The sequence below is a fragment of the Tursiops truncatus genome, chromosome 20 (genome assembly GCF_011762595.2).
Source record: "Tursiops truncatus isolate mTurTru1 chromosome 20, mTurTru1.mat.Y, whole genome shotgun sequence".
NCBI classification, from domain to species: Eukaryota; Metazoa; Chordata; class Mammalia; order Artiodactyla; family Delphinidae; genus Tursiops; species Tursiops truncatus.
The window spans coordinates 16,666,293-16,692,491 of NC_047053.1; the positions used below are offsets into that span (position 1 = coordinate 16,666,293).

At 44.2% G+C, this 26,199-nt stretch overlaps 1 long non-coding RNA gene across 1 annotated transcript in view; it reads left to right on the plus strand.

Moving 5' to 3' along the window:
- The window catches only part of LOC141277317 (uncharacterized), a 72,523-nt gene that overhangs the window by 16,958 nt on the left and 29,366 nt on the right, over positions 1–26,199 (plus strand). The window contains exons 3-5 of the long non-coding RNA XR_012328477.1: positions 9,983–10,053; positions 13,772–13,902; positions 17,462–18,481. This is a non-coding gene — a long non-coding RNA (uncharacterized lncRNA). The remainder of the gene's footprint in view (positions 1–9,982; positions 10,054–13,771; positions 13,903–17,461; positions 18,482–26,199) is intronic.

A 26,199-nucleotide genomic window follows, 5' to 3' on the forward strand; every position in this document is an offset into this window, starting at 1 on the left:
TTGGCTAGAGATTGCCTCTGTTGCCACAGTCTTCCCAGTAAATACTGGTGAGAGCTAGGAACAAAACTTAATAAAAGCTTTCTTGTATGTTCTCTGCTGCCCTGGCATAGCATTAAATGGGTATGGATGGTCTTTCAACAATAGCCCACACTGAAGCAAAAAGTAACCCTGAGCTAATCCCTTCTACTACTAGCTAACCCCATCCACTGCCTCAAAAAGTTACTAAAGAGTATAACAAAAGAAACAAAAGGATGAAGATACTAACAGGAGTCACAACACCCTCTCCCCTGCAAGTTTAACAGTCCAACCTCCTCAACCAACCGCCAAGTTGGCTGTTATTTTGCAAAGTAGTCTGTGTTAGACCAACAGGTAATCCCTCTGTAGTTATTTCTGATTTAGGAAATAAGCATTTGTGTTTATTTTGTGGCCATAGTGAATCCTCACGCTGTAGCCTCAAGGGTTAAAGCCAGATAGAGCTGAAAGAAATGCTTTTAAAAGCTGTCCTTCAGGAGGCGGCCCTAGATCAGCTACATTTTGTAGGACAGCTTCCCCATGACCTCAGTGAGAGTATCAGAAATCTTCTTAGTGCAATGCGATCTCTTCTGTGTGCAGTTGGCCCTTTGCTTTGTGGTTTGAGCTTCAGCAGAATTCCATATGGCTGATGGTAAAGCAGAGAAGAATCCCAGGAGGGCCAAGAAAAGGTGGATTCCTGTTGCCAAAAGCTGCCTAGCAGTTTCCAGTCCATTATGTTCATCAATGTCTGAAAACCCCTGACAGCCAGCCATGGATATGTGGGAATGGCTGCTGCCCAGTCAACCAGGAATCCCTCAGCACAGAAGCTCTTGAAGGGGCAAAAAGCATATCAAAACACTTAAGTGGAAACACTTAAGTGGAAACTTAGGAGACTTAGGACTCTCCTTAAGGCCACAATGGCCAATGGTGGTATAGTTTGACACAAACCTCTAACTAGGCAGAAGAACAACAGGAAAACTGTCTGAAATAGGCCTGGATTCTTTGTTACCTCATGCTCAAGATGGCAACTTGGCTCACATGTCTGGTACCTGGGCTGGCATGACTGGAGCAGCTAGGCTCTGGGCAACGTGGCTGTCTCTCTCCACATGGCTCGCTCGGGTTTGCTCACAACATAGCTGTTTCAGGAGAGTTGGATTTCTTACATGGTGGTGGACTTGCCCCAGAGCAAGCATCTCAAGAGAAGTGCGCAGCTCCTTATGACCTGTCCTTGAAAATCCCAGAACTTCACTTCTGCCAAATTCTATTGTTTAAGAAGTCATGAAGACCAGCCCAGATTTAAGGGGAGAGGAATTCAAGAATGCCTCTTGAGGGGAGAGGAGCATGTGAGGTGGGAGATATTGTGTAGCCATCTTTGAAAAACACAATCTTCTGCATCTCAGGACTCCAAATTTTCTAACAACTGTCTAGTATTAGTAATTCTAGTGCATTGTATTTCTGTAAGAAAAACCCTAAATTTTGCTCTTGGTAATTCTATTTGGACAAATTGGAAATTTATTAAGCTTTTTAACTAACCAAACTTCTGAATTTGAGTTTTAACCATATTTAAGTGTTACTATGATTTCAGAGAGGCTGTTGATTCTGAAGTAGTGGACTTTGATCGAGTTGACTTAAAAAACAACATTATTTGGATCTTAACTGTGATATAGACATTATAGTAATAGATCATTGGTGTTCTATTGACTATTTCTATTCTTTTTTTTTTTTTTTGGCTGCATTGGGTCTTCATTGCTGTGCACCGGCTTTCTCTAGTTGTGTCGAGCGGGGGCTACTCTTCGTTGCAGTGCGCGAGCTTCTCATTGCAGTGGCTTCTCTTGTTGTGGAGCACGGGCTCTAGGTGCATGGGCTTCGGTAGTTGTGGCACACGGCCTCAGTAGTTGTGGCTCGTGGGCTTAGTTGCTCCACGGCAAGTGGGATCTTCCCAGAGCAGGGATCAAACCCGTGTACCCTGCATTGGCAGATGGATTCTCAACCACTGCGCCACCAGGGAAGTCCAACTATTTCTATTCTTGAGGACAAATTCAACATATGCCATCATTAAAACTTAAAAAAAGAAGTGAGGACAAGGTAAGTACAGATAAAGCAGCACCCAGAAAATCTTCTAAGAATAATTAGAGACAACTTCACTAAGACCCAATAAGACTCAATACGCTCAACATCCATTGTTGAACTTGGAAGGATGAGCCCAAGAGAAATCTAAGTTATTAGAGCCAATCTCCTTCTTGTCATCTTTTAGGATCCACTCAGCAGAATGGAACTTGCATCTAGAAATAAGCACAGTCACCAGTACAGAACAAAGACCAGGAGTAGGAGTGGATGGGTGGGGAGGAGCACTGAACCTTCTCTACATGAGCACAAATAGAGAAGGGTCAGTCTGGAGGGCAGTCATCAAATTATCAGTGTCGGGCTTCCGTGGTGGTGCAGTGGTTGAGAGTCCGCCTGCCGATGCAGGGGACACGGGTTCGTGCCCCGGTCCGGGAGGATCCCACATGCCGCAGAGCAGCTAGGCCCGTGAGCCATGGCCACTGAGCCTGCGCGTCTGGAGCCTGTCCTCCGCAATGGGAGAGGCCACGGCAAGTGAGAGGCCCGCGTACCGCAAAAAGAAAAAATAATTTAAAATTATCAGGGTCTCCCAGGAGACAGGTAATGCAAAACAATAGAACCCCTGGCTGGGACATAACAGGATGTCCGTGAAAGCAGGCAACAAACCAGTTAGACACTAAGGGGTCCCCGGACAGCAAGAACGCCACAAAGGCCCGAGATTCAGGAGTAGGGGTGGTGGTGCTTGTATTCCCGAGAGAGTAAACACACGAAAGCAAAGGACACAGTTCTTTGAAACAAAACAGAATCAATACCAGCTCTGTTCTCTTCTGCCTGAGGTTATGACTAGTCCTGGGAGCAGAGGCAGAGCTGAGGTGAAGATCAGCTGGTTAGATGTGGGAGTCCTCGGAAGCCTGTTTAAGGGGAGGAACTAAGCTTATTTGGTCAGAAATGAACACACTGACTCTAAAAGTTGAGTGTGTCTCAGAATAGCCTAATTGGGTTGTTAAAAGTCACCCTTTGAACTCCACTCCCAAAGACTGTGGGTCAATATGTTGGGGTGCAGTTCAGGAATCTGCATTTTTATAACCACCCCAAGTGATTCTGCTGGCCCACATTCTGAGAATGATGGAAGTACAATCCTTTCCACTTGACCACAGGCTCAAGGATCACAAGGACAGCTGGGTTAAGGTTTTAGCCCACAAATAGAACAGTTAGAATTTGAGAGGACCTAAGAGGGCCTTCAACATAACCGAGCTTAGTGAATAATTCGTCAGAAATGATCCTATTTCGGAAGTTTTGCTTTTAAACAACTGCAGCAGAGCTGTAACTGCCACATCAGAGGTTTGAAATGTAGCTAGGAACATTTTGCATCATTAAAAAATGTCAAGCATTTGAGAAGTTTCCCGGCCTGATTTTAAAAGCTGCACGTTTGAAAATAAAGATACTTTTTCCCCTTAAAGTAAAAATAACCCTTGTTGATTGTAGAAACTTTAAAATTTAGATAAGCAAAAATAATATTTTTAAAGACCCATAATCCCACCACCCGGAGATAACCACAATTAACCCCTTTGTATGTATCTTTCCAGCCTTTGCCTAGACAAGTACACTCATATATGGGCTTGTTTTTCCTCCCCTTTGTTTTGATAAATGGGATAGTATTGTACTTTCCTGGGTAGTGGTGGTGGTTTTTAAAGTTTTTGTTTTAGAACCAGGCTCTGAGTTTACTCTCTAGCCCTTCTAGACCCTGTGGCCCTCCCTATCTACTTCCCTCCGTATCTTGGCTTCTTTCCTCTCTGTCTGTTGATCGGTTGTTACTTTGTGACCAAAACTGGGTGTTCTACAAATTACCGATAGACGGGGCAACATGCAGAAATCTCACAGGCATTGTGCCAAATGATAGAACCCGGGCGCAGAGGAATACGTGCTGTGTGATCCCTTTTGTACAGATGAGTTGGGAAAGACCCAACTCATCTGTAGTGGCAGAAAATAGATGAGTGTTTGCCTAGGTATGGTTTGAAGGAGTTGATTACAAAGGGGCATGAGGGAACTTTGAGGGATAATTTAAATATTCTATATCTTGATTACGGTGGTTATTTCGTGGGCGTGGACATTTGTCACAACTCTTTGAATTTAAGTTGGGTGTGTTTTATTGTACGTAAATTATGCCTCAACAAAGTTGATTTACCCTACACTAATTTATTATTCAAAATTCTAAGAGAGGGATTCTTACTGGCTCAGTTTGTGTTAGATATCCACTGTGAGTCCTGTCAGCCAAGGGTGGAGGGCCACTGTAAGAGACAGAGATTGGGGTATATTCCCAGCTCACAGCAAGCTTCCCTTCTCCAAAAATAGCCCTGAGACTCAGGAGTGGACCCCAGTGGTCATGCCTGGGCGGTGGGACTCAGTCCACCTGTCACAGCTGGCTGATGCAGGGTGGGGATATGACACAAGTCAGGCTAGTCCTCCCGCAGGAGTTTTCAAATGGGAACTTAGGAGAGAGAACCAGCATCTGGCTGGTGGGGACCTCTTCGGATGTGAGGCCCAGGTGCTGCCAGTAAGCAGGTCTGCTATCTTAGAAAAGAGTCAACATGCAGAGAAGTGCAAGACAGAGCAAAGTACTAGTAGAAAGGATTTCTCTGCAGTCAAGTGGGTGTGGAATAGGAATAATTTCAAACACCAACACTCTAAACGCACAGAGTCAACCACCCATTAGCTTTCCTCTTCCGGGACTAGAGAAAATTCCAGGGATGAGGCTTGATCTGAGTAGTTTATCAGAATTGCCAGAAGCAGGTATAAGAGGTATAAGCAGGTATAAAAGGGGAACCTCCACAGCCAGAGGAGCAAATGTAGGCATGTGATCTAAGCAACCAGTGGGAGATCAGACATAGGAGGGAGTTAAATTGTGCTTTCCATGCCTATTTACTGAGCACCGGCTGTGTCCCCGAAACGGTTCTAGGTGCTGGCCATATAGCAGCGGATGAGGCCGATGAGGGCTCTGCTATCACGAAGCTTTCATTGTACTGGAGGGAGTAAGGCAATAAACAAACAAGAAACAGACACATGGAAATTCTAGATAGTGACACATTCAATGAAAGCATAAACATAAGGAGATACTAGAAAGTGGCTTCAGCAGAGAGCTAGCCATCTTAGACAGAGGGGTCAAGAAAGGCTTAGCAATAGAGGTAGCATTTGAGTTGACAGAAGAAGGAGCCCCAAGCAGCAGGACCAGTTTCCACAAATGCTCTGAGGAGCTCAAAGGTGTTTGAGAAAGTCCACAGAGGTGGAGTGAAACCAGCAAGGAGAGCAGAAGCAGGTGATGTCTGATGGGGAGGGGCCAGACTACACGGGTGAGGGGTTTGGTTTACGCTAAGGATGACGGGAAGACATTGGAATATTAAGAGAAAGTTTCCATTTGTAAAAGTTCCTGCTGGCTATTCTGCTGAACATGGAATGTAGGAGAGCAAAAATGGCAGTGGGGAGAACAGATAAGAGATCACAGTAGTAAGTCCTGTTGGACACAAGTAGACAAGTAAAGATTTGGGATATGCATGACATCAGGAGTTGAAAACAGCAACAATAAAAAACAGGTGTTGGCAAGAGTTTAAGGGTGTAGACCAGTGGTCCCCAACCTTTTTGGCACCAGGGAGCAGTTTCGTGCAAGACAATTCTTCTATGGTCGGAGGGCGAGGGGGGATGGTTCAGGCGGTAATGCGAGCGATGGGGAGTGATGGGGAGCGGCAGAGGAAGCTCCGCTTGCTTACCTGCCGCTCACCTCCCGCTGTGCGACCCAGTTCCTAACAGGCCACGGACCGGTACTGGTCCGAGGCCTGGGGGTTTGGGACCCCTGGTGTAGACTATGAACAAAGCAAGGTCATGTGACATGTAAGAGCCAACTTAAAACAGAATGTAGCTCGCCCAGCAGGCTTGGGGTGTCTGAGTCATACCACTGCCCTCAGTGCCCAGAGGCCCACGTGAGGCTCTGCTGCTGAAGTGGGGGAGCCCCTCCACCATTTTTTGTCACATTTCAATGTCACCCAGACATCAAAACAATGAGGTTTGTGCCCTGATGTTTCAGATTTCTTAGGGACAACAGCTCTTTCAGCATCTTCGGAAGCCCCGCTCTCCCTAGCGCTCAGAGGGCAGTGTTGACTCCCCTCCCAAGACCCCCTCTGCTGGCATGGGCAAAGGTCATGCTCCTTCTTCAACAACTCTGTACAAATGGAGCCCCAAGAACAGACTCCTTCGGAGCCCCTACTTGCACTATCCCACCCCCATGGCCACATATGTCTAAATAGCCCAGTGGTGGACACAGTTAGGTTCAAGCCAAGACTGCTGCAGAGGTATTATTTTAATTCTCCCTAATTAATTTCCTCTAACATGTTCAAATATTAAGACCTTATTAACAAAAATGATTTGGATAATCCAAGCTCGAAATAAGTACTTAACCAGCAATATCCCTAATCTGAGCTTTCTGTTGGACTTTTGAACATTTTCCTCCAATTTTGAAAAACAGAGAGACAAACCAAGTAACGGCAAATAAGACATGCTGTTGTAATCTCTAGGCTACACATGAGTACTAAACTGAGTGCCCAGACACCCAGATGTCAGTCCTCAGAGGTCAATCTCTTCCCACCAAAGTTCACTCTTTTCACTCTTTCCAATTTCTGAGCCAACTCTAATAGATGGATTATAGTTCAATAGCCTCAGCTTACTCAGGTTTTGACTATTAGGAATTAATTCACCTACTCTTCTAGTCAAGGGTCTGTTGGTTGCTAGAATCAAAGACTTATACCTGGAAAAACTAAACATGGGTTAGAGGAAGGGCAGCAACTGAGGCTGCTCTCTCACCTCCTTCTCTTTCTCAGCTGCCCCCCGCCCCCTTGCGCGTGTGCATATCTCCTCCATTCCTCTCCCATTTTCTTTTCTGGCCAGCTTCCTCTGCTTAGTCAGTGTCTCCATTGCCTCATACTTTAGGCCTGCACATCGCCTGTTAGGGCCACCCAACCTTAATTCTTTATAACTTGCCAGAACGCCTACCTCCCCGCCCTTAACCAACCTAAACCCCCCAGGGAGGAATCTGATGGCCTAGCTTATATATTCCAGCTAGGCCACAAGTCACGTCACTGACCAGACCATGAATTAGCTGCCTTTGGACCTGAGATGTATCTCTGATTATATGGGTTATAACCAGGGGGCTCAGGATCACACGGTTTATGACATGATCACTCCAGTGCAACTGGATCTAGGGACAGCAGTCCCCCGGAAGAGAGAGTGCGTGGGCAGACATCCTAAAATGTCTTTTGGTACATCCTCCCCACTCTGGGGCCCAGTGGCCCAGTCATCACATTGGGTTCCTATGCTGCTACCCGAGTGCCCTTGCTGTCAGTGAAACCCAGGACAAACTACTCCCATGGGTGTCCCTCCCCAAGCATCTAGCTGATCCGGTGTCACCATCCTCCCCCTCTTCCTCACCTTTCCCCTAATAGTCTCAGTCCAGAGTTAGAGAAGTTCTTCTCACACCCTAATGGGCATACCCATGAACTGGGGATTAAAATGCATATTCTTATTCAGTCAGTCTAGGATGGGACCTGAGATTTTGCATTTCGAACAAACTTCCAGGGAGCACCAATGCTTCTGCTCCCAGGACCTCACTTGAAATAGCAAGGTGTCATAGAACTCAGCCTGTTTCCAGCTCTTTAGTTGTTACTGGGTTTTGTTCTTAATTTGTTGTTTGGAAGGCCCCAGCCCTGGTTCAGTAGGAGAGCATCACATTGAAAAGGCAAATTATGTGACAGCTAGAACCTGATGGTCAAGAGACTTGAAATTAATCATCTTTTAGGTGTCAGGTGGTGGAAGAAATGATATTTCTTAGAATTCTAGAAGAACTCCTCCTCAAGAGATAAGCTGAGTGCAGCAGATCGCACCATGATCCCTGGGGAAGCTCTGATTAGCTACCCCTGACGTTTGCAGGCCCTGGGACTAATGCACTCACAGAGGCCCACACACCCTATGCCTAAATGTTAAAAATCATAGATCAGGTGAACACACTGCTAAATAAAATGTGTTCCACTCTCCAGTCTTGACAACTGTATCTTTGAAACGACAATATTTAAAAATACATGTAAAGCTATAGTTTTATATGCCCAAATCAGTAAATTATCAAAGGTTACCAAGAATAACTGTTGGAACTCTTGTCTTGCTGTTCAGTTGATGGGTCAGGGATGTTTGGGAGAGTAATAAAATAAAGCAAGCATACTTTGTAAGTTATTCTATATTTCATGAAATTTATTTTTTGTACTTTGTACCTTCATTTCAGCAAAATTATAACAAAATTGTGATAATCAACATTTTTCACATAGTTGTGTTCTGTTGACAGTAATGACCTAAAGGATTAAAAAAATATGTTCTTATTGTATCCAAAGTGTAAAAAATTTGAATATAGTTTATCAAAATATAAATTAAGGGGAATTCCCTGGCAGTCCAATGGTTAGGGCTCTGCGTGCTTCCATTGCAGGAGGCACTGGTTCGATCCCTGGTCAGGGAGTTAAGATCTCACATGCTGTGTGGCGTGGCCAAAAATTAAAAATAAAAATAAAATAAATAGATGAAGTATAAAATCAAAATAATTACTTTTCATAAACTTTCAAAGTTCTTATTTATTTATTTACTTTTGGCTGCATTGGGTCTTCGTTGCGGTGTGTGGGCTTCTCATTGCCGTGGCTTCTCTTGTTGCAGAGCGTGGGCTCTAGGCACATGGGCTTCAGTAGTTGTGGCACGTGGGCTCAGTAGTCATGGCATATGGGCTCAGTTGCTCCATGGCATGTGGGAATCTTCCTGGACCAGGGCTCGAACCCATGTCCCAGGCACTGGCAGGTGGATTCTTAATCACTGCGCCACCAGAGAAGTCCCTTATTTTACTTCTAAAATACTTAATATTAGCTATTAGAATTAAAAGGCAATACAATTATATTTAATAAATACCAAAATTTTAAATGGAAATTACTTACATCAAGCCAAAATGTGTATTGGGTTTTGAAAATTCAGTTAAATCTTGTTAACTATTTTTATTTTTTAAATGAAGGGGGTCAATAGGTAAAATGAAAAAAAAGCTATGCATTTACCAAACAGATGGAACTTTTCCAAGTTCAAAATACCAATGTGGTGCAAAGCCATCCCCAGGTCGATGTTCTGGCTGCAGTACACCCCATCTAAAAGGTGCCTGCTACTTCTCCCTCTCCTTAGATTATTTTGCTTATTAGAGTCTGGTGTTCCCAGGGGATCTAAGTGCTGGTGGGAACAAAAGCAAACAAGATGCCTTTGCAAACATTCCCTGTTCTTTTGACCTTCGAGGGACCTGCTAGGAAATGGAAAGGCTTGCTCGGCTTCCTGAGAAAACTGTAGCAAAAGGACTTTTCAACTGGTTATTATTTTTGGGAACTGTTCAGATTTCTCTAAACCCATTTTTCCCCCCCTAACAGAACAGGAGTAAAGAAATCCAAAGATTATCTTGAAAATGGAGGCAATGCTACCCTGTCTCCCTGTGTGCTATAGCAGTTAGGTTTTGATAGTATATTTATTTGAGTAGGCCCTTTCTCCAGACATGGTCAAAACTCAAAATGTTATGAATATCTGATTTAAACTTAAAAAGCTTTTCTATGAATTAGAGAAAGAAAGAAAGAAATTATTAGTACTTTTGGATAAGATGGTGACTTTGAAGGCTAACATCTAATTCCATACCACCTTGCAACCCCAGTTCCTGAAAGAAAGGAATAAAACACGAGTAAAAGAGAATCAGTACCAGAGCTAGAAAAGGATAAAGATATCATTGAAGAACTTCTTCTGGACTACAGCAGGTAGCCTGCATTGAAGGAAAAACACCTTGACCTTGACTCTTTTTCCCTTCAGGAAGCAGAGTCCTGCAGTAATTGGAGATCCTGGGTTCCACTGACTCTCCTAATTAGAAGGAACAGAAAATGAAAGGTAAAATTTGGCCCTAAGTCATCACTCCACTTGCAATCTCTTTTACCTTTAAAAAAACAGTTGTGTGTGAGGCCCAAGGTTACAAGCGACTACCTCATAAAGAAGGTGGAGGGAGTGCCTTCCTGAGTGGGGGGCCACAACAATAGGCTAGATTCTACCTGGGGCCTGGGGGCCCCCAGGCTTGTCACACACCCATCAGAGAAAGCTGGCGGAGGTGCATCATCAAACACATAGAATCAAAATCTCTGCCCATCAGTTTATAGCCCTGGAGCCCTTCCTTCTACCCTTAGGCTGAGAATCAAAGAGGCTTTCAAATTAAGTAGAGCCTCAAAGCTGCATCTGGGAGAGGTGGGGAGGTGGGGGGAGATAGTGATGGGATCCCAAGAGAATCACTTTACTCATTTCAGGGCCTTATAGGACATTTAGATAAATCTCTCAATTTTCAAAGCTCAAGAGGTAGAAAAAAACCAACATGGGAACCATGGAAACCTCTTGTATCATAAAGGGAAGGGAACATAGCACTCGTGAGGAAAACCACGCTGTTGAGTAAGGTGAAGTGTAGTGTGCTGAGGAGAATGAAATATTCCTTTATGCGCCGAATACATAATTTCTCACAGGGAGTGAAATGTCTTTGTTCAAGAACATATCTCGCAAAGCATGACTGGCTTTGAAGAGGAAGCCTTCTAGGCATAGCCAAGATGGCTGGTGAACAAGAAGATGGAGAGATAAGAAAATGAACCTGAATTGGGAGGGGTTGGAGCAGATCAGAAGGGGCATGATGTGGGGAGGGTCTAAGGAGAAGGGCTAGAAGTTCAACAAGTTGAGGGGAAAGTAGGCCCTGAGCAGAGAAGAGAAATCTGGAGTAAAGTTTAGACGACAACCCCATTTATGTCCCGGTGTTGCAATCTGGAGCATTCTGACCCAGTAAGAAATGGGCATCTCTCTTAGCAAAAGAAAACTCTGAACTTGTCTCCCCAGAACTGTGTAGTCCAAGATGGTAGCCGCTAACCACACGTGGCTATTTACATTTAAATTAAGTAAAATTTAATAAAATTAAAAATTCAATGCCTCAGTCACACCAGCCACATTTCAAGGACTCAATAGACAGACATGGCTAGTGGCTTCCATATAGATGGCTTAAATATGAAACATTTCCAGCATCACAGAAAATTCTGCTGGGATAGCCGTGGTCTAGAAAATCCCTTATGCTCTCCCACCTAATAGAAATTAAAACAAAGGAAGCTAATTCTTTGGGTAACTATGATAGCCAGTGCAGAGATTATAAACATTCCTCTTCCTGGCGGGACACAGGGAAATTCCTTTGCCTTAAACTTTCTGTACTTAGTTGACTTTGGATGTTTAGGGGTTTTTATCAGAACTTGTTTTAGGAAGGAAGACTAGAATTTTTTTATTTTTACTCTTCTATCTGACTAAGTCAGAGAGAATTCTTTGCCAAAATTCTTTGCTACTTCCTTTTCTTTCTTTCTTTTTTTGGACGTGCTGCGTTGTGAGGCATGCAGGATCTTAGTTCCCCTGACCAGGGGTTGTACGCGCACCCGCTGCGGTGGAAGCGTGGAGTCTTGACCACTGGACTGCCAGGGAAGTCCCCAATACTTGCAATTTTTAATCCAGTCAATTGTCTATTTGGAAATCCCAGGAGTTGATTTGATGGAGTTGTTTTCTGGGTCAACAGGGGTCACAGTATTTTCTCAGGCCTCCTGCCTACCAGTTACTTCTCTAGGATGCCAAGAAGCTTGTTTCTTGTTTATTAGATACTGTATTTAACCTATCAGGTTGACAAAGATCAATAGCACACGTTATATGTTGATGTTGGAATTAAGTACAAATTGTTACAACCATTATAGAGAGTGCTATGGTAATCTCTATCAAAATTACCAATGCACCTGCCCTTTGACTCAGCAATTCCCCTTCATGAATTTATCCTACAGATATATTCATGAAGCATAAAATGATATATGCCCCAGGTTATTCATTGTCATACTGTTTAGAAGCCTGGGAACAACCTAACTGTCCAAAAATAAGAGGACTGCTTAAGTAGGTTATACTATCCATATAACAGAATATTATGAAACCATACAAAAGGATGAAAAAGCTCTTTATGTAGTAGTTGGGAACAATTTCCAAGATATATTGTTTGGTGAAAAATAACCTGCCATCATTTGCGTTCTTTAAAAAAAAGGGGATGGAGTAGGGGAAGGATATGTGTAATTTCTATATGTGTATAGACTGTCTCTGAAAGATGAGGGAAATGAGGGGCTGCTGGGGAAGGGGATGGTGGGAAGGAAACTTTAATGTCCAAATAGACTAAATGTCCTATGGTACCTTTTGAGTGTTGTACTATGTGGACCAATTGCCTGTTAAAAATACACATTTTTAAAAAGAGAAAATTGAGTTTTCCAAAGGGCTCCTTCACCTTAAATCTTTCTTTCACAGTTTTTGTTAACCGATGAATATGAGTTTAGAATTAGAAAAATAGCTTGTGTGTCTGGTAACATGGCAGACTAGCTAACTACTGACTCTCCCTCTGAGCAGTCAATTACCACAATGAAATAGTAACAGTATCATCTGGAAAGTATCTGTGAGCTGTCCAGAAAGCTAGAAATCCTCAGGCTAGGAGCAGAGAAGAGCACTGAAGGCAGCTTTGACCCTGAGGGCTTTGCCAGATCTGGTGAACTTGACTGACTTCATGACCCAGCGAGGCTCTGGGGCCTGCAGCATGTGAGGATTTTAGTAACAGAGCCCCTCACAAATACGGGCTTCCAACTGTCCACACCCTCATGGTAAAGATGAATTAAAAATGCCACCCTGCTCCCAGCAGTCTACAAGGAAAATAGCCTGTCTTAAATCTTGGCACTGAGGACGGTGAGGAACTCCTTCCCTAAGCCCACCCCCAAGAAATCTGAAACCCAAGCTGGTTCTCCCCCAGGGATGCAGCCGGAACTTTAAAACCCCAAACTGAGGATGTACATTGGCAGACAGTGTTCTCCAGTGCCCGACAGAAACAAGCACAGAGTCTTTCTGAAAAACTCCACTTTTAGGTTTGGGCTCCAAGAATTTCTCTAGATAAATTAGAAGAAAATTGAGAAAAATCAATAAACACATAAGGAAACGAGGCATCACAAATGGTAGCCTACAGGACACAAATGCAGAATCAGACTTGTAAAAACACCTGATATTGACATTATCAGAGCTGGGACATTCAAATTGGGACACTTAGAAGTCTGAGTAATGAGCAAGGGCTGTTGAAAATGAACAAAACAGAACTTGTAGAAGTAAAATAGATTTACTTTATGCAGATAAAATCTCCAATGGAAGAGTTTGTCCTCCTCAAAAAACCTATAAAGCATGTGCAATGCCCACCAGAGACCTGTGTGTGGCAAGCATTGTTAATTGCTTACCCAACAGACCTCAGCTTTTAATTGGGTATAAGGTGGTGGTAGCTTCAAGGGAGGTTGGCCTCCTCTCAAGCCCCAGGGGCTGAATCCTGATTGGTCAGACTCTAAGCAAATCACAGTTGTCTGCTCCCTTTGCCTGTCATTGATAGGCAAGGGTATGTGAAGTCATTATAAGCATTAAGATGTGAGAGAAAGTCTGCTGGGGACTTTTGAGAAAGTCCTAAAAAAGAGGACTTTGCTCCTAAAGAGAGGTGAATGGCGAGAATTAGACGTTTTCTAATGCTAGGCATTGATATCTGCAGTGTGAAGCACAGAGCTGCAGCAGCCATCTTAGGACCATGAGGGGAGCTGACCTGTGACATTGAAGGGGACAGGCCAGTGCACTGAAGATGAAATGGCAAGAACTTAAGTCCTTGATGACCCAATTTGACTGGTAAGTTCACCAACTCTGAAGCCACCCGACTTCCAGAATTCTTGTTCTGTGAATATACTTTTCATTATTGTTGAAGCAATTTTGAGTTGAGCTTTCAGTGACTTACATCAGGAAGCTTCCTGACCGACACACCAGGCTCTCACAGTGCAACACACACCTAGGGCAGCAGGTCAAATCCAGACAAGGGCAGCAGGGACTAAATTCACAGCCAGCTGGCAGCTCACCTGGAGCTTCTTGGAAAACTGTGATTTGGCCTCTTACCAGCTTCCTGAGGACAAGGGTCCAGGGGCAATGGAATGTGTTTTGGCCCTTAAGACTGAAGAAAAGTACCTGTTTTACACCAAGAGTCCAGCTTTGACGTCATTGATTTAGTTACTCATTATAAGTCTGTAGACACTAGGTTAGATATAAGGACAAACAGAGGTGTAGAGCAAACACAGTGCGTCTTCTGAGTCCCCTCCCTTCCCCACTCACCAATCGCCTTTATAGTGCCATACCCACCCCTCTGCGGTTAGAGGCGCCTCTCCCTGACTTTTTCACAGGAGACAGAATGATGCTCCATCTGAGAGTTTGTGTTGGGCTGGATCCAACCCAGCTTGGACCTTAAAAACTAAGGAATCAGGCTGAACTCTCAGACAGCCCCAGCCTGCATTGGGGTGAACTCTCTTCCCTAGCCCTATCCTTCTGTTCAACACGTCCACTCTGAACCTAAAGATGGGCTGGAATCAAACGCCCCTAGAGGAATTCATGGATTCATCCAAAAGCCATTCATTATAAAGGCACAGGAGGAGTTCACCATGCTCTGCTATGCCTCTGTGATCTTGCACATGCTATTAACTCTCCTTGTTCACCTGACAAGCTCATACTCACTCTTCAAGACCAGCTTGAACATCATCTCCTCCGTGAAGAAACCGTAATTCCCAATCTCCCTTCTCACCAGTACCCCTTCTTGACGGAGGGAATTGCCCCTTCCTCCACACTCCCAGCATGCTTTGGACAATGTCTGTTCACTCAGTATTGAAAAATCTTTTGTTTGTGTCCATTTCTCTCTCCATGACTTATTCATCTTCGTATCTCTATTTGTGACATATAAGAAATCCTCATTAAATGTTTATTGAAATGAAATGAGAGGGCCTGAAATAATGAAAGCTTTTCTAGATCGTGATGTCCGTTGCACAGTGGAATGTCCCATAGCCTCTATTCTGCTGTTGCCTGCAGAGTCATTTCCCCTTGGGGATGTGGACTTGAGGTAGTAGAACAGTTCTGTTTCCTTCCATTCAAGGAAGGCACAGAAACACACAAAGGAAATATCTTTACTGAGGTTGAACAGATTCTTTTACAGTTGCTATTTGGATCTCCTGGATTCCAGGGGTCTCTAGGGCTCCCATAATGTTGCACCAGGTTGCAAACACTTTAACATCCTGATAAACCCATCTATTTGTATTCTTTATTCAAACATGTTACTGCTCTAGTAAGTATGCATATGACTGAGAAAACAGTAATTTCAAAAAGATTAAAATAAGACCCCCCCCCACTAGAATATGTAAAGAACGCTTACAATCTACAACAACAAAAAAATATCCAATTAAAAGTGGATAGGGCTTCCCTGGTGGCGCAGTGGTTGAGAGTCCGCCTGCCGATGCAGGGGACGCGGGTTCGTGCCCCGGTCCGGGAAGATCCCACATGCCACGGAGCGGCTGGGCCCGTAAGCCATGGCTGCTGAGCCTGCGCGTCTGGAGCCTGTGCTCCACAACGGGAGAGGCCACAACAGTGAGAGGCCCGCGTACAACAACAACAACAACAACAACAAAAAAAGTGGATAAAGGCTCTGAATAGACATTTCTCCAAAAAAGATATACAAATGGCTAATAAGCTCATGAAAAGCTGCTCAACATTATTATTCATCAAGGAAATGCAAATCAAAACTACAATGAGATACTATTTCATACTCACCAGGAGGGCTATAATAGAAAAAACAGATAATAACAAGTGTTGGTGAGGATGTGGAGAAATTGGAGCACTCATATACTATTGGAGGGAAAGTAAAATGGTGCAGCCACTTTGGAAAATAGTTTGGAATTCCTCCAAAAGTTAAACATAGAGTTACCATATGAACCAGCAATTCCACTTCTAGATATATACCCAAGAGAAAGGAAAACATACGTCCACACAAAAACTTGTACATGAGTGTTCATAGCAGCATTATTCATGATAGCCAAAAAGCAGAAACAGCCCCAAAGCCCATCAACTGATGAATGGATAAACAAAATGCAGTACATGCATAGAAAGGAATATTATTTGGCAATAAAGCAGTGATTCATGCTACAATATGGATGAACCTTGAAAACATCATGAAACTGCATATTATAGGATTCTATTTATATGAAAGTTTTCAGAATAGGCAAATTCATAGAGACAGGAAGTACATTAGCAGTTGCCTGGGACTGGAGGGGTGGGGATGGGAAGGGGAGAGTGACTTCTGGTGGGCACAGTGTTTCTTTTTTGGATGATGACATTGTTACAATGGTTGCACAATTTTTTTTTTTTTTTTTTTTTTTTTTTTTTTGGCCGTGCTTCGAAGCTTGCAGGATCTTAGTTCCCTGACCAGCGATCGAAACCAGGCCCTCAGCAGTGAAAGCACGTAGTCCTAACCACTGGACCGCCACGGAATTCCCCACAATTCTTGAATATAGCAAAAACCACTGAGTTGTACACCTCAAATGGGTGAATCGCATGGCATATGAATATGTCATTAAAGCTGTTTTATTTATTAGATAGATAGATAGATAGATAGATGATAGATAGATAGGTGATAAACCAACCCCAAACAGAAGCAGCAGCCCGCCTTCTTCCTGTTTCCATGGCAGGGAGTTCTGACCTGTTTGTCTTTAATCCGTTTATCTCCCTGTTGACTGGGATCCACCCAGCCAGCAAACTCATGTTTGCTCTGCGGTAACATCCCTAGGATGTGCCAGGCCTCAGGCCTGACTTTTCTCTGCAGTCCTTGCCAGCTAGGTCAGTGTCGGGGAGGCAAACAGCCGGGGCTGGCCCTGTGGCAAATGTGTGACAATACAAGGGCGTGAGAAGCAGTCAGAGAGCCCCCTTATAGGCTCCCTTGGACAGCATGCTGGGGTCCTTTCTTCCAGTTGAACCTCCTGTTGCTGAGCCAGGAGGTGAAGCCAGATACCAGTGTGTGGGACTGGAAATAGGAAAGCACTTCCCCAGGGCAGGACAGGCTCTGGGGGCTCATTACAGTGAAAAGGAAGACAACACACACGACCAAGCACTGCCCAGTGAAGACTCTGTGCTATTTGCTTTACATACTGATCTCATTTGATTCTTCCAATGACCCTGTGAGGTGTGAAGGAGGGACTTTTTAAATTCCTGCTTTACAAATGACGGAACTCAAGTTCAAAGAGGTTAAGTAACTTGACTAAAGTTGTATGACTAGAAGTATGTGAGCCAGGTTCTGCTCTTAAAAAAAGAAAAAAAGATTCCAACTAGCTTATACATCCCACAATAGTGGACTGGTTTAATTAATTATCCTTCATTTATACAGTGGGACACTATACAGATGTGAAAAAGAAGTAGGCTTGCAGGCTTCCCTGGTGGCGTAGTGGTTAAGAATCCGCCTGCCAATGCAGGGGACACAGGTTCGAACCCTGGTCCGGGAAGATCCCACATGCTGCGGAGCAACTAAGGCCGTGCGCCACAACTACTGAGCCTATGTTCTAGAGCCTGCAAGCCACAACTACTGAGCCCGAGTGCTACAACTACCAAAGCCCACGCACCTAGAGCCCATGCTCCGCAACAAGAGAAGCCACCGCAATGAGAAGCCCGCGCACCGCAACGAAGAGTTGCCCCCCCTCGCCACAACTAGAGAAAGCCCGCGCTCAGCAACAAAGATTCAATGCAGCCAAAAATAAATAAAAATAAATACATTTATTAAAAAAAAGAAGTAGGCATGCAGTAAATAATAATGTGGAATGATCACCATGATGTATTTTTAAGTGAGAAAAGCAAGGTACAGAATGGTATATGTAGTATTCTACCATTTGTCTAAAGGAGGGAAGCAAAGATACTTATATTTATAATTGCTTGTTTCTGAATAAAATAACTCTGAAAGGACATATAAGAGGCTAGGGACATTGTTTGCTTCTGGGGAAGGTATGATTGTCATACCATCCCCCCCAGATTTCTAGCCTTCTGATAGTCACATCCTGTATGGGCTATTTTGGGCTGACTTGTTAGTCACACCAATAGGACATCACAGAAATGATGGTGTGTGACTTCCAAGACTAGGGCATAAGACATTGTGGATTATGTCTTCTTCTCTCTTGGATAATTCATTGACACGTCATAAGGATACTCAAGCTGCCCTATGGAGAGGTCCAGGTAGAGAAGAACTGAGGCCTCCTGCCAACAACCATGGGAGTGACCCATCTTGGAAGAGGATCCTCCAGCTCCAGTCAGGCTTTCAGATGACTGCAGCCCCAGCTGACATTGGAGTATGGCTTCATGCGAGACCCAGAGACAGAACCAGCAGCTAAGATGTGCCCAAATTCCTGACCCACTGAAAGTACATGAACTAATAAATATTTACTGGTTTTTTTATAAGCTGCTAAGTTTTGGGTTAATTTGTTATGCAGCATTAGATAACTAATATAGATTTGGGGGCTGCTATAACAAATATCTAAAGATGTGGAAGTGCTTTGGAACAGGGCAGTGGGCAGAAGCTGGAAGGACTTTGAGGGGAGAGTTTGTGAAAGCTCAAGATACCTTGAACAAGACTATTTATACAAACCCAGTGGTATTTGGAGAAAATGTGGACTTATAGGAAAATGTTACTGGAAACTGGGGGATATGGAATACAGTTAGGGGACTGGAGGGCTAGGGGATGGGAGTGGGAAAGAGACTTTTCACTTTGAACCTTTTGAATATTTAATGTAGTACCTATATAAAAACATAAACTGATAATATTTAAATAATAATTTTTAAAGTGAGGCTTAGAATGTGATCTCCATAATTCAAGGTGACTTCTAGGATCTCTGGTCACTGCTGCCCCTCTCCCTGCTATGATGCACAGGCCACCACAGCTCTCAATGGTCCCATTTTCAGGAGGACTAGAAAGGTCCAAGTGTCCCTGTCCCCAAAGGCCATGGCCAGTGTTCTCCCGGTGTACTTCGGGGGATGCAGGGAGCTTTGGGATATTTGGATTTGTTCCTTAAATGTCTTTTCTTTCCTCTTTTTCATCTCTTTGTTGTTGTTGTTGTTCTACTTTCTGGAAGATTTCCTTGATTTCACTTCCAGTTATTCTTTGGACTGTTTTATTTCTCCATCATATGGTCAATTTTCAAGGACTTTTACCTGTTCTCTGTTTCTTTTTTGGAGCTTCCTAATCTCATTGTATGATTATAAGATCTTCCCTTACCTAGCTGAGATATTAATTAAAACTTTAATTATTGGTCTCTTTTCTATGTTGTCTCTGTTCCTCAGAGATCCTTTTTTCTTTTTTCCCCTTCATTTTGTTTGCCTTTTCTCCTTTACAGCTTGAGGTGTCTAAAAACGTCTGGTGTGCACTGGTTCCCTGCTTATATTTAAAAAGGAGGTTTTAAAAGTCTCATTGGAAACCACATGTGGGAACAGGCTTTGTTCACTGAAGGTAGCTCCTTAGCCTAATGGGGAAGGAGATGATTTTTTTCTTACCAAGCTCCCTAATGTCCTCATATAAAGGATTTTTCTCTGGGGTTTTTTGGTTTCCCAGAGGAAAATCCCTAATGTAACAACCCGGTTACAGGAGTTCTGGGAGCAGACAAGAATGCGGAAGAAGGGGAAGCTGAGGGTCCAACCTTTTGTCAAGTATTTGATCCCCTTGTGTTCAGTCCTATGCTTCCGTCTTTGCCCTCTCCTCTTCCTGGAGCCCTTTAAATTAATTTAGTCTACATTTTGGGGATGGGGGTGGTCTTACAGATTTTGCGTTAAGTCCCGTGTCTTCACTCTCAGCCAGACCTTCCCTGTACTGTACCTTGTAGCCTTGACCTCTTAGGGGTTTAGGGGGAAATCCCCCTATTCTTACCAATCTCCCCTCTGCAAGCATTTTAGTTTCTATTTTCTTCTGCTCTGCTAGATCTTTTATCACTCTCCTGCCTTCCCCAAAACATCTTGAAATTTCTTATGTCTTCTCTCCTATTCTCTTTGTCCTAAGGCTCTTTTTTAAAAAAAAAATTTATTTACATATTTATTTAGGCTGCTCCAGGACTTAGTTGTGGCATGTGGGATCTAGTTACCTGACCAGGGATCGAACCCGGGCCCCCTGCTCTGGGAGCTCGAAGTCTTACCCACTGGACCACCAGGGAAGTCCTTTTTTTTCTTTAATTCCTTTACTAATGTTTAAGTTGTGTCTCTGTAAGAAGATAAGAAAATCTCTTATAATCCATCTGCTCTGTTTAACTGGACATAGCTCACATTTTCCTAAAATGCAGTACAGACTCAACAAAACACACCTGTGCGCAGGATTCAGCTCATCACCAGTTTCAACCAAGATACTGCCAGTGTGGGCTCCAATAAGTGGGTCAAAGCTAGCTGCCAGCCAGATAAAGATCTTACCTGGATGGGGAGGCAGAGCCTAGGGATTTGGGGAAACCCTGAGGTAGAGCGATAACACCCTAAAAGGATTAACAATTGAACATTAAATTCAACTATGCTTATATGACAACTCCCATCTGATTGGGTTTATCTGGTGTCTGGTATTGACCTGGAGTGTCAGGTTTTTTGGCTTCTTGTCTAATTAGACAGATATTTAACTGGGTATGTAAATGTCCTTTCTTTTATCATTAAGAATATTTCTTGATTGGGAAAATAACTGGTAAGTATGGTGATATGATTTCTGTGTAGATAAGCAGTTTCCTTTATACTAAGCACAGGAAGATGAGAATACCCAGGAAACTATAGCATTCATAAGGCATACTGATTGGACATTAGTTAAACTTATTTTTGATTATTATTTAATTTATTTTTAATTAATTAATTTATTTTTGGCTGTTTTGGGTCTTTGTTGCTGCATGCGGGCTTTCCTCTAGATGCTGTGAGCGGGGGCTACTCTTCGTTGCAGTGGGTGTGCTTCTCATTGCGGTGGCTTCTCTTGTTGCAGAGCACGGGCTCTAGGTGCACAGGCTCTAGGTGCACAGGCTTCAGTAGTTGTGGCATGAGAGCTCAGCAGTTGTGGCTCACAGGCTCTAGAGCTCAGGTTCAGTAGTTGTGGCACATGGGCTTTGTTGCTCCGCGGCATGTGGGATCTTCACGGACCAGGGCTCGAACCCGTGTCCCCTGCATTGGCAGGCGGATTCTTAACCACTGTGCCACCAGGGAAGTCCAGCCATTTCCACTTTTTGACAGCTCTTCTACATTCAAAAATGAAGAGGTGCCAAAATAGGGAGTGTCAGGCAGAAATGCTTTAGGCTACCAATTACCTAAAACCTGATTTATTGTTCAAGAAATGAGTTTGTTTCCTGGCATAGTAAGAAGTCTGGAGGTGATGTTGGTATTGGTTCCACTGGACCCCAAGCAATTTCTATCTTCCTCATTCATCATCTCTAATAAGCTAGCTTTGGGACCCATGTACCACCTCTTACCCCTAAGATGGTCACTGTAGTTCCAAGCATCATGGCCTCATTCGAGGTAAGAATGAGGGTGAATGGGGGTAGCACCAGCAGCTTTGGTCCCATTTGTCAAGGAAGCAAAAGTTTTCCCAGAAGCTCTCAGGGTTCTACTTTATTGGCCAGAACTATGTCACGTAGCACTCTCAGCTGCAAGAAATTCTGGGAAAGAGAGTATTTCCCCACCCAGACTATATGATGGAAGAGGCCAAGGAGAATGGAATTGGGAATTGGTATTAGATTAGTCAACCTGCAGGGTCTGATGCCTTGGCTTACAAAACTTGCAGCCTATATATTTTTTAAATTTTATTTATTTTGGGCTGCGTTGGGTCTTCGTTGCTGCACGCGGGCTCTCTCTAGTTGCGGTGAGCGGGGGCTACTCTTTGTTGTGGTGCGCGGGCTTCTTATTGTGGTGGCTTCTCTTGCTGCGGAGCATGGGCGGTAGGCATGCAGGCTTCAGTAGTTGTGGCGTGCGGGCTCAGTAGTTGCGGCACACGGGCTTAGTCGCTCCGCGGTGTGTGGGATCTTCCTGGACCAGGGATTGAACCCGTGTCCCCTGCACTGGCAGGCGGATTCCTAACCACTGTGCCACCAGGGAAGCCCTGCAGCCTATTTTTAATGTTGCCATTTACCAAATTATTTTAGCTCTCTATACTGATACAGGTATACAGAAAATGAGCTATTATTGTGCCACTCTTGGAAGGCAATTAGAAATTTATATTTTAAATACTTAATATGAAGTACCTTGCTGGCAGTGTGGTCCAGAATGAGAAACAAATTGAAAGACTTCTTTCAACGCTATCAGTGAATTTCCGTGACTGTATAAACTGAATTCCAGAGAACTGACCAAGTCTAAAATCGAGGTATCTTGATTTAGTGATGTAGATTTAGGTGAACTAGGCAATGACCAACTTCCTAATACCACCCCCAGAATTAGACCACCACCCACCCCACTGCATCCCCCCCGCCCCCGCCCCCCTCGCCGCACCTGGTCAGAAATGCTGGAAGCCCTGAGCCTCGCTCCAGGGCTGGCTCCTTTACAGCTGTGCTTGCAGCTGGCCAGCTGGCCGGAGACCCCACTGGAAGGAAAGCAGGAGGCGAGGCTTAGGCAGCCCTGCACGGCCTGCCACCTCCTCCTTCTAAGAGAGGTTTGTGAGAGGGAGAGAAGCCAGGAGGGTGCGACAAGTGGAAAGGAGTCTTTCCCCGACCTCTCCCAACTTATCCAGATTGTACCGTTTCCCTTTCTTCCTCGAAGTTGATACTCTTCTCCATATTACAGGAGATATGTCAGCTACAGTCCAGCTCCTGCCTGGCCTTCAAAGAAGGCGAGTGTTTGTCACGCATTAGCCTCTTCCTCCTCCTCCCCCGTCAAATGATCTCTCAACCAAGCTTGGGAGAAATGAACCTTCCCTTCCTCCCGGAACATATTAAGGACTTCATTTCTCCTTGGGATTGCTCAATTTCCCTTGCACAATTGCAAATTGTGTTTGCAATTTCCCCCAGCATGTGACTTGCATTTGGCAACTCTTGTCCTGGGGTGTTGGGGACGGTGGAGTTACGCCTCTCACACCACGTTTCTGTACCACGAAGTCAAATTGCACTTTTCGGCTAGACCCACCTGTCCGCTGTCCCTGCCGAGGGCTCTCCTCTCCCCAGCTGCCAGCTCCAGGACCTGTCTTCCTTGTGCACCAGCTCAAGTAGCCGGAGGACATTTCTCTCTCCCTCCCTCTCTCTCTGTCTCCTTTTTTTTTTTGGCCCCAGCACTTCCTACGTTTCAGTGGGGAGAGTGTAGCAGATCTGGATTCCTGGTGTTGCGGGGGCATGGCACACATGAAGCTTCTATCTGGGGTGATGTTTCTGACTGTGTAGCTTTGAGCCTAGTCTTCAGGCATCTGATGGTTCTGTGAACTGCCCATTAACCTTTTGAGACATTTTCTGCTTAATTCAGTCATTCCATTTCTATGGATTCCAGCTGGGAACCATGACAGCCAGTAGTAGTTGAGTCCCTGACCTGACCTTCCAAGCCTGACTTTCTCATCAGTTTCCACTTGAAGTAAGAGAAGGGACCCAGACCGTGTGTCAGGGAAGGATATTAACGTACTCACATTGTTCTTTTGTGTTGGGGGAGGCCGTGCTGTGGACACTGCACTCAACCCAGAAGTTGGAACCACATGCTTTAGTCTTCATTTTGTCAAAACTAACCCGCTGACCTTAGACAAGTCATTTTCCCTCCATGGGTTTCCTCATTTATCAGATGGTCTAGGTGAAGATGCAGATCAAAAGATGCCACATTTCCACATGGTTCCTGTTCTTGGAGCCTAAGTTTCATCACAGTGGCTCCACTTAATAGGCTATTTTTGTTTTTCCTGTAATAACTTGTAACTATAGTTCAAGCAAAAAAGCTTGACGTATGGTTAATTTTATTGCCCCGTGCCAGTCCTGGTTTCCAACCCCAGACTCAGCTGTATCCCAGCTTTAAAAGCCCAAGAGCTGGAACTCTACAAAACAAGGATTAAAATATGTGTATTCAAGCTATTTATAGGGACTGGGTCTGGGAAGCATGTCTTCATTCTACTTATGGGTGGCATGGTCTTTACTTACGGATGGTGACGGTTTATGAAATCAGCCTGGGCTTGGGCCTTGGATCCTGGCTCTGAGTGGCCTTGAGTGAGGACCATACAGGTTCCCACATACTGCTCCATGCTGCCAGCTAATGGGTTGGGACTGACTGACTGTCCCAAGAAGGCTGTGAGTTTCTCAGGAGCAGGAACCATGTCTTAAATGGATTTCGTGTCCCCTCTTAACTCTCTCACTTCAACTTTTATATACCTATGTATATGTGGAACATCTCTGGAAAACCACCCAAGAAACTGACAGCAGTGGGGGCCTCAGGGAAGACTGGAGTCAGGAGGAAGTGAGAGATTAACTCTTCCCTGTACACTCTTGAGTATTTGACCATGAACATAATGTAATTACAGTATTTTTAAACTGCTTAATAGAGAAATAAGAAAACTCACATCTCCATTTTTATTTCATTTTACACAATAGTGTATTTGTTCAACCCCCCCATTTGGGGGCATTCTGATTTCTCTGTCTGGTTAGAGGTTGTTGCTCACCTCTCTTCAACCTGGGAAGGCCTCCCAGAGGAGGTGGCTTCTGACGGATGAGTAGGAGCTAGTCAGGTGAGGGAAGGCATTCCAAGCAGAGGGACCATTAATAAGGTGTGGGGCTTGTGTGAAAATGCAAGGAAGGTGGAATTGGTGGACATCAGCCTGAAGGGATGGGATAGGTCATTTAGGGCTCCTGAAGCATCCTGGCAACTTGAATCCCTGGACTTTATCCCCAACACAGTGAGAAGCCACTGAAAGGATTTTAGATTGGTGAGTGATACTGATCAACTGTATAAATCAGCAACTCAGATTATGAGCAGTTCCCATGGCTTGTTGGTAAGACAGCTGGATTCTCATCTCCTAAGACCGTCAGACTAATGGTGTGATCATGGGACCCTCACCAGAACATCAGGTTATACTACTTTTTGCGGGACTGTCAGTGTCTCTGCTATTTAGAGGCAGAGGGTCTTTAGAAGGTCAGTGTTACTGTCCTAGATGATATCTGGGGTGATGTTCACGGGGGATTTCATGGAATCAGATTTTTAGTGATGGGGAAAACTTAGGAATCCAACTCAGTTACAAATCCAAGTATTTTTGAGGAGCACTTGGGCTTCTGCAGACATGTTTAACACGAAAACCTTCTTCTGATCCTAAATGCCTTGAAATAAGTTAAAGACCACCTGTGTAATCTTAGAAGCTCGGATTCTGAGACATTGTCAGAGGGATCCAGTTCTTCCTACAAATGTTCTCCGAGCACTGAGTCTATGGCAGCATGAAACCTGACAAGCAAATATCCCTGCCCTCTGTGAGGTCAGTCTAGCAAAATACAAGAGGATATGAGAGAAATGGGATAATTTAAAACAGGAAGTTTTACTGCTGAACTCTGATATTAAAGTGAGAACAGAGAAGAACACATGTGTATATCTTCAAGTTCAAGCCAAGGTTTTTTTATATGTTAAGGATTTTACCAGTTTTCTCTGGGGCTAACATGGGTCTCACCAGTGATGGCCAACATTTCCTGAGCTATAAGTTGCATATCATTTTCCCAGGCTTTAGCTGCAACACCATGGCCCTTATTTTCATTTGAGGGAGGCTGGGTGGATTAATTAATACTTACGAAGTTTCGCATTTAGTTTAGTAAAAGTTGGAATGAAATACATCTAATGCAAAAAGAAAAATGCAAAGGGTAATTTACAATTCAAACCAGAACACTTTCGAGAATGAAAGGGATGCCAATTTAGTAATTTCATCCTGAAAACAGGTATGAACTGAGGCTGTCCCAGGGAAAGCAGGCACCTTTGCTGTGTATCACTTAGCGAACTCACTCTGTTACCAAATTGATTGACTGGACCTGCCCCGGGGTCCTCGCCTGGGCCGAGACTCCTTGTCTTGACCAGGGAGGTTCTCTTTCCAAGCGGATTCGCGCAGCCAGTGACGAAACCGGTGCTGAGACTGGAACAGCACAAGCTTTATTCAGTGGTCAAAGGACAGAGAAGAGGGAGCTTTGTTTGCAAATCAAAACTTCCCAACCC